General features: G+C 57.3%; 1 long non-coding RNA gene across 1 annotated transcript; it reads left to right on the forward strand.

Annotated features, from left to right (window-relative positions):
* Positions 1-350: 350 nt before the first annotated feature.
* LOC308654838 lies at positions 351-3,904 on the forward strand. The gene is made up of 2 exons (XR_014023325.1): positions 351-3,401; positions 3,440-3,904. It is a non-coding gene; the product is annotated as an uncharacterized lncRNA (long non-coding RNA).
* Positions 3,905-6,160: the final 2,256 nt, after the last annotated feature.

Genomic DNA, 6,160 nt, shown 5'->3' on the forward strand with positions numbered 1-6,160 from the left:
GAAACGATTTAATTTCTTTCTTTAGTGTTTTTTAGTTTTCATTGTAGAGGTCTTTCACCTCTTTTGTTGATTCCCAAGTATTTTTTTTTTTTTAGTCTATTGTGAATGGGGTAGTTTTCCTCGTTTCCCTTTCTGGGGATTTGTCACTGATATACAGAAATGCCTTTCATTTATGGGTATTGATTTTGTGTGATGCTACTTTGCTGAATTCATTTACTAGTTCTAGGAGTTTTCTGGTAGAATATTTTGGGTCTTATAGGTATAGAATCTTACTGTTGGCAAATAGTGCTAATTTGAGTTCTTCTTTTCCTATCCGTATCCCTTTAATTTATTTTGTCTGTCTAATTGCTCTGGCCAGTGTTTCAAGAACTGTGTTAGATAGAAGTGGTGACAGAGGGTGTCCCTGTCTTTTTCCAGTTTTTAGAGGGAATGCCTTCAACTATTCTCCATTTAGAATGATGTTGGTCTGCCGTAGGCAGGTCGTCTGTGGGTAGCTGGTGTCTCCGCCCTCAGGAGGGTGGGGTCGCCAGGTGTGAGGGCTGGCCTTGGGTGCAGGGCACCTGGAAGTGGGGTGAGGCACCCCACGGTCCTGTTGGGAGACTGCACCCCAAGGATCTCCTTTGGGGTCTGCTCCTGTGACATGGGCACTGGCTTATCTCTGCTCTGGCCTGGGGACCTCCCAGTCCCTGCCTCTGCATGAGCCCCCTCACCTGCTCCTTCCTACTTCCTGATCAGGAGGTTTTCTCTCGGGGGTCCCGTGAGTGGCCCTCTGGAGGCTGCGCACCTGTCGGGAGGCTGTTCTGAATTGGGCTCTGCCGCTGGGGACTGAGGGGAATTCGGAAACTCTGGGTACCTGGCTGTCCAGTGTCCAAACTGGTGGTTCCCTGACTGAAGATGTGATGGAGGTGACCCTGATGGAGGCCGCTGCCTTCAGCCCTGGGGAGCCGGGTGGCCGGGGCAGGCGATGGCGTGTGCGAAGCGTTCAGAGAGGAGCTGGCCTGTGGCTGTCTTCAGAGGCTGCGCTGTCCCCAGGTGCAGGCAGGCTACCATGCGTAGGGGCCTCTGGCAGAGCTGCCGAGCCCCAAGATGGAGGCGACAGGGGAGCCCTACGTTGTAGACGGGGGACTGCACAGGCGTGGCGGGGTGGCGTATGGGAACCCCGCGCTGTGCTGGCACTGGCTAGTGCCTTGATAAGTTGCTGAGGCTGGCTTTGAGCTCACCATCCTCCTGCCTCAGCCTCCAGAGCCGCTGGGATGACCGTGCCCCCAGCACTTCAGGGGTAGTTTGTCGGCCTCCACTCAGAGGGCCTCCCTCAGCAAGGGTCTCCTTTAAAGTCATAAAACCAACAGTGCATCGTATAAAGGCTGAACTCAGGAAGGGAAGCACCTAGCCCTGCGGCTCACCCTGACCAAGGGCTCCCTATGGGTGCTCCATTCCAGAACCTTCCCGGGGGCCTTTTCTGAGCATGGTTCTACTCCCACTCCTACAGACTCCCCCTCATTCTTCCACGAATACCCAATTTGGAGTCTTTTCCGGGCACCGCACGCGGGGCTCATCCCAACTTCTTGAAGGAAGGCTCCATGTCCCGCCAGGGGAGCTCCGCGGCCGACACCCTCATTCTCCAGCCCTCAGCAGGACAAGCTGCCAGCGAGGGAGGACAAGCCCCTGTGGCGAGACTTTCCTACGCACTGGGACCAAGTCCTACCCACGCTGCTGGACCAGGGCACCGCACGAGCCGCGGCTGGTACTTCAGGAAGCCTCGCAGGGACCGGCGCCAGGTCCCACCACCAGCCGGACGAGGACCACCAGGAGGTCGCAGTTTGGTGCTTTCTGGCTGGACGCTCCCCCAGGAGCTGGGCTGAAGGAGCCTCTGTCCTCCCCTCTCCCCGCCGTCTCCTGACCAGGGCCACAGGGACGGGCTGCCTGCCGGCCATCAGGAGGCAGGGTGACGTGGAGAGGGCGGGGCAGGCTCCAGGAGACTTGGGTTCAGGTTTTCCCCAGAGCAGATGAGATCAGTCAGGCCAAAGGACCCTGGCCTGTCCCTTCCCTTCCCTGCGTGGCCTGGGCACATCCTTAGGATCCCAGTCTGACACCAGGCCATCCTTGGCCCTGGACCTGGTCCCCACAAGGCTGCTCCACAGGCCCACTGAGCCAGTGGCCCAGAGCCCGTGGGCAGGCCACAGCCTGTGGCCGGCAGTGCCCATCACGCTCAGGGGCTGGTGTGCCCATGTGCTCAGGGGGAGGCAGGGGCTCTGCAGACTGACTTCTGGGCCCTTCCTCCCTGGTCCCCTCTCCTCCCTGCCCGGCACTAGACACTGCAGGCCACCCACAGTCCAGCCACTCTGGGCCCCCCGCTCCTGTCGACTGGCCTCGTCTTCTGTCCTGAGCCGCAGTGCAGACCCTCTTGCAGGCCTCACCTCAGCTGGGGCCATGTAGGGCCTGGCATCCTGCCCCAGGGCCGGAGCATCCTTCTTCCCGCCTGGCCTGCCCTGGCCCTGCCCTGGCCCTGAGCACCAGAGGCACTCAGTATCCTGTGCTTGGTGCCCACCTGGAAGCCTGTCCTGCCATCGTCCCTGCCCTCTCCCACTGCCTCTTGTCCCCTGTGTCCACCCAGCCTGGAGGAGAGCAGCCCTTCACGTTGGCAAAGAGCCAGGACCCAGGCAGTGGGCAAGCAGCGGAGCCTCTTCTGTGAAAGGGGTGACCCCTGGGGACTGGAGGAGACAAGGCCACGCTTTCCTTAGAGGCTCAGGGGCAGTGGCTCCCGCCACCACCGCTGGGTGAGGATCAGAGCGAGGCAGAGGGGTGCAGGGGGCCTGGGAGCCTGCGACTGCCCACTCCTGGCAGAAGCTCAGGCGGGTCCGTGGGTCTGAGGTCCCCTGCCTGCAGGGAGGCTGGGTTGGTGCTGGCCTGGTGCTGGCCTGTCTGCGCCTTGGAGGCAGGGCTGTCCTCAGCACAGTCAGCGTGCTGTGCCCCCTGGATGAGGTGGCTTGACAGCTGTGCGTGGGGTCCCGTGGCCAGCCCTCCAGCCGGGATGCTTTGGGGCCCAGCCCTGAGTGCCTGAGCTGGACCTTGATGTCAGAGTCTCTCCAGACACCATCTCTACTCCTCACAGCTGTGCTTCCTTAGGGTGCACACACACACACACACACACGTGCACACACACACAGACAGACACACAGAGACACACACACAGACACACAGACAGACACAGACAGACACACACACACGTGCACACACACACAGACACACAGACAGACAGACACAGAGACACACACACAGAGACACACACAGAAAGACACACAGAGACAGACACACATAAACACACACAGAGAGACAGACACACATAAGCACACAGACACACACACACAGAGACACAGACAGACACAGACACACACACACACGTGCACACACACACAGACACACAGACAGACAGACACAGAGACACACACACAGAGACACACACAGAAAGACAGACACAGACACACACACACACAGAGACACACACACAGAGACACACAGAGACAGACACACATAAACACACACAGAGAGACAGACACACATAAGCACACAGACACACACACACAGAGACACGCAGAGACAGACACACATAAACACACAGACACACAGAGACAGACACACATAAGCACACAGACACACACACAGAAAGACAGACACAGACACACACACACACAGAGACACACACAGAAAGACACACAGAGACAGACACACATAAACACACAGACACACACAGAGACACATAAAGACATACACACAGAGACACGCAGAGACAGACACACATAAACACACACAGAGAGACAGACACACATAAGCACACAGACACACACACACAGAGACACGCAGAGACAGACACACATAAACACACAGACACACAGAGACAGACACAGAGACACACACACAGACACACAGACAGACACAGACACACACACACGTGCACACACACACACACACACACGTGCACACACACACAGACAGACACACAGAGACACACACACAGACACACAGACAGACACAGACACACACACACGTGCACACACACACAGACACACAGACAGACAGACACAGAGACACACACACACGTGCACACACACACAGACAGATACACAGAGACACACACACAGACACACAGACACACAGACACAGACACACACACACACGTGCACACACACACACACACACACGTGCACACACACACAGACAGACACACAGAGACACACACACAGACACACAGACAGACACAGACACAGACACACACACACGTGCACACACACACAGACACACAGACAGACAGACACAGAGACACACACACACGTGCACACACACACAGACAGACACACAGAGACACACACACAGACACACAGACACACAGACACAGACACACACACACACGTGCACACACACACAGACACACAGACAGACAGACACAGAGACACACACACAGAGACACACACAGAAAGACAGACACAGACACACACACACACAGAGACACACACACAGAGACACACAGAGACAGACACACAGACACACAGACACACAGACACAGACACACACACACACGTGCACACACACACAGACACACAGACAGACAGACACAGAGACACACACACAGAGACACACACAGAAAGACAGACACAGACACACACACACACAGAGACACACACACAGAGACACACAGAGACAGACACACATAAACACACACAGAGAGACAGACACACATAAGCACACAGACACACACACACAGAGACACGCAGAGACAGACACACATAAACACACAGACACACAGAGACAGACACACATAAGCACACAGACACACACACAGAAAGACAGACACAGACACACACACACACAGAGACACACACCGACACACCCATACAGACACACAGAGACAGACACACATAAACACACAGACACACACACAGACACATAAAGACATACACACAGACACACAGAGACAGACACAGACAGACACGCACACAGAGACACACACACAGAAACACACAGACACTGACACACACACAAAGACACATGCACACACAGACACACAGGCACACACAGACACATGCACACAGATACACACAGACACACACGCACACACAGGAACCCAAACCAAACAGAACAGAGCAAGACGTGGAGCTCACCCGGCCACCTGCAGGCTGCCTGGCCACTGTCCGGTACAGGACCCATCCACAGTCACTCTGGGTGACCTCTCTGGGAAGGGTCAGCAGTGTGCTCCCAGAATCCCCTGGGCTGCTGAGGACACGCGAGTCTCCCAGGCCCCTGCCCCACTCTGGGAGCTGCTCCAGGACAGGACACAGCAGGAGGGAGGCAAAGCCCTGAGGCCAAGGAGGTCACCTTCCAGGGCCAAAAAATAAAAAATAAAAGCAGAACAGGGCGGAGCCAGAGAACAGCCTGCCCAGGGCAGCAGGTGTGGTGAGAAGCCCTAGGTCTTCTGGAGGTGGGACCCTCAGGACTTGCCAAAGGAGAGGGGGCAGGAGTGAAGAGTGGCCCAGACTGCTCAGCCTGCGCAATCGGGAGGACGGGCCACAGTCCCCAGGAGACAGCCACGCAGAGCCGCTGCCCCTCCCGCAGGGGGAGCGTCTCCAGGGTGTCTGGAGAGCCAGGCCGGATGCACAGGAAGCCTGCCCTCCACATCCGGCCCTTGCTGCCCACCCCCTGACAGCTCGCTGGCCCTGCCTGGGACCTGCTGGTGCAGTGCTCCCCAGGTCTCTGCAGGGCGCCCTGGCCACTTTGGCTCTTGCCTGAGGCTTCTTGAGCTAGGGCCCAGGTCACTGTCTTCTGGCCTCCTCAGTCAGCATCCTTGGCCCTGGGGACACTGCCCCGTGGGCATCTGCAGGCAGGTTTCAGGGTGCACCCCTTAGGGACCGAACCCCACATCTCATGAGCACTTCTTGCCGGGGTCCTTTCCAGAGATGAAAGACCCTCTGTGAGTGGCACAGGAGAGGTGGCTCTCCAAGGTGTGGCCCAGGGGCAGCTCTGGGTGCCATAGGGCCTGCCTTCTCCCTCCTCCCCACTGCCCGGGAGCCTGGTCCCCCCAGGGACCTAGTCACCACCAGCTCCTCATCTGGACTTCTGGCCTCCTCTCTCCCTGCCCGGGCCTCTCACCCCCTCCCCTTTCCCAGAT

Source organism: Spermophilus citellus, assembly GCF_964194105.1.
Source record: "Spermophilus citellus genome assembly, chromosome: 8".
In the NCBI taxonomy this organism is placed as follows: domain Eukaryota; kingdom Metazoa; phylum Chordata; class Mammalia; order Rodentia; family Sciuridae; genus Spermophilus; species Spermophilus citellus.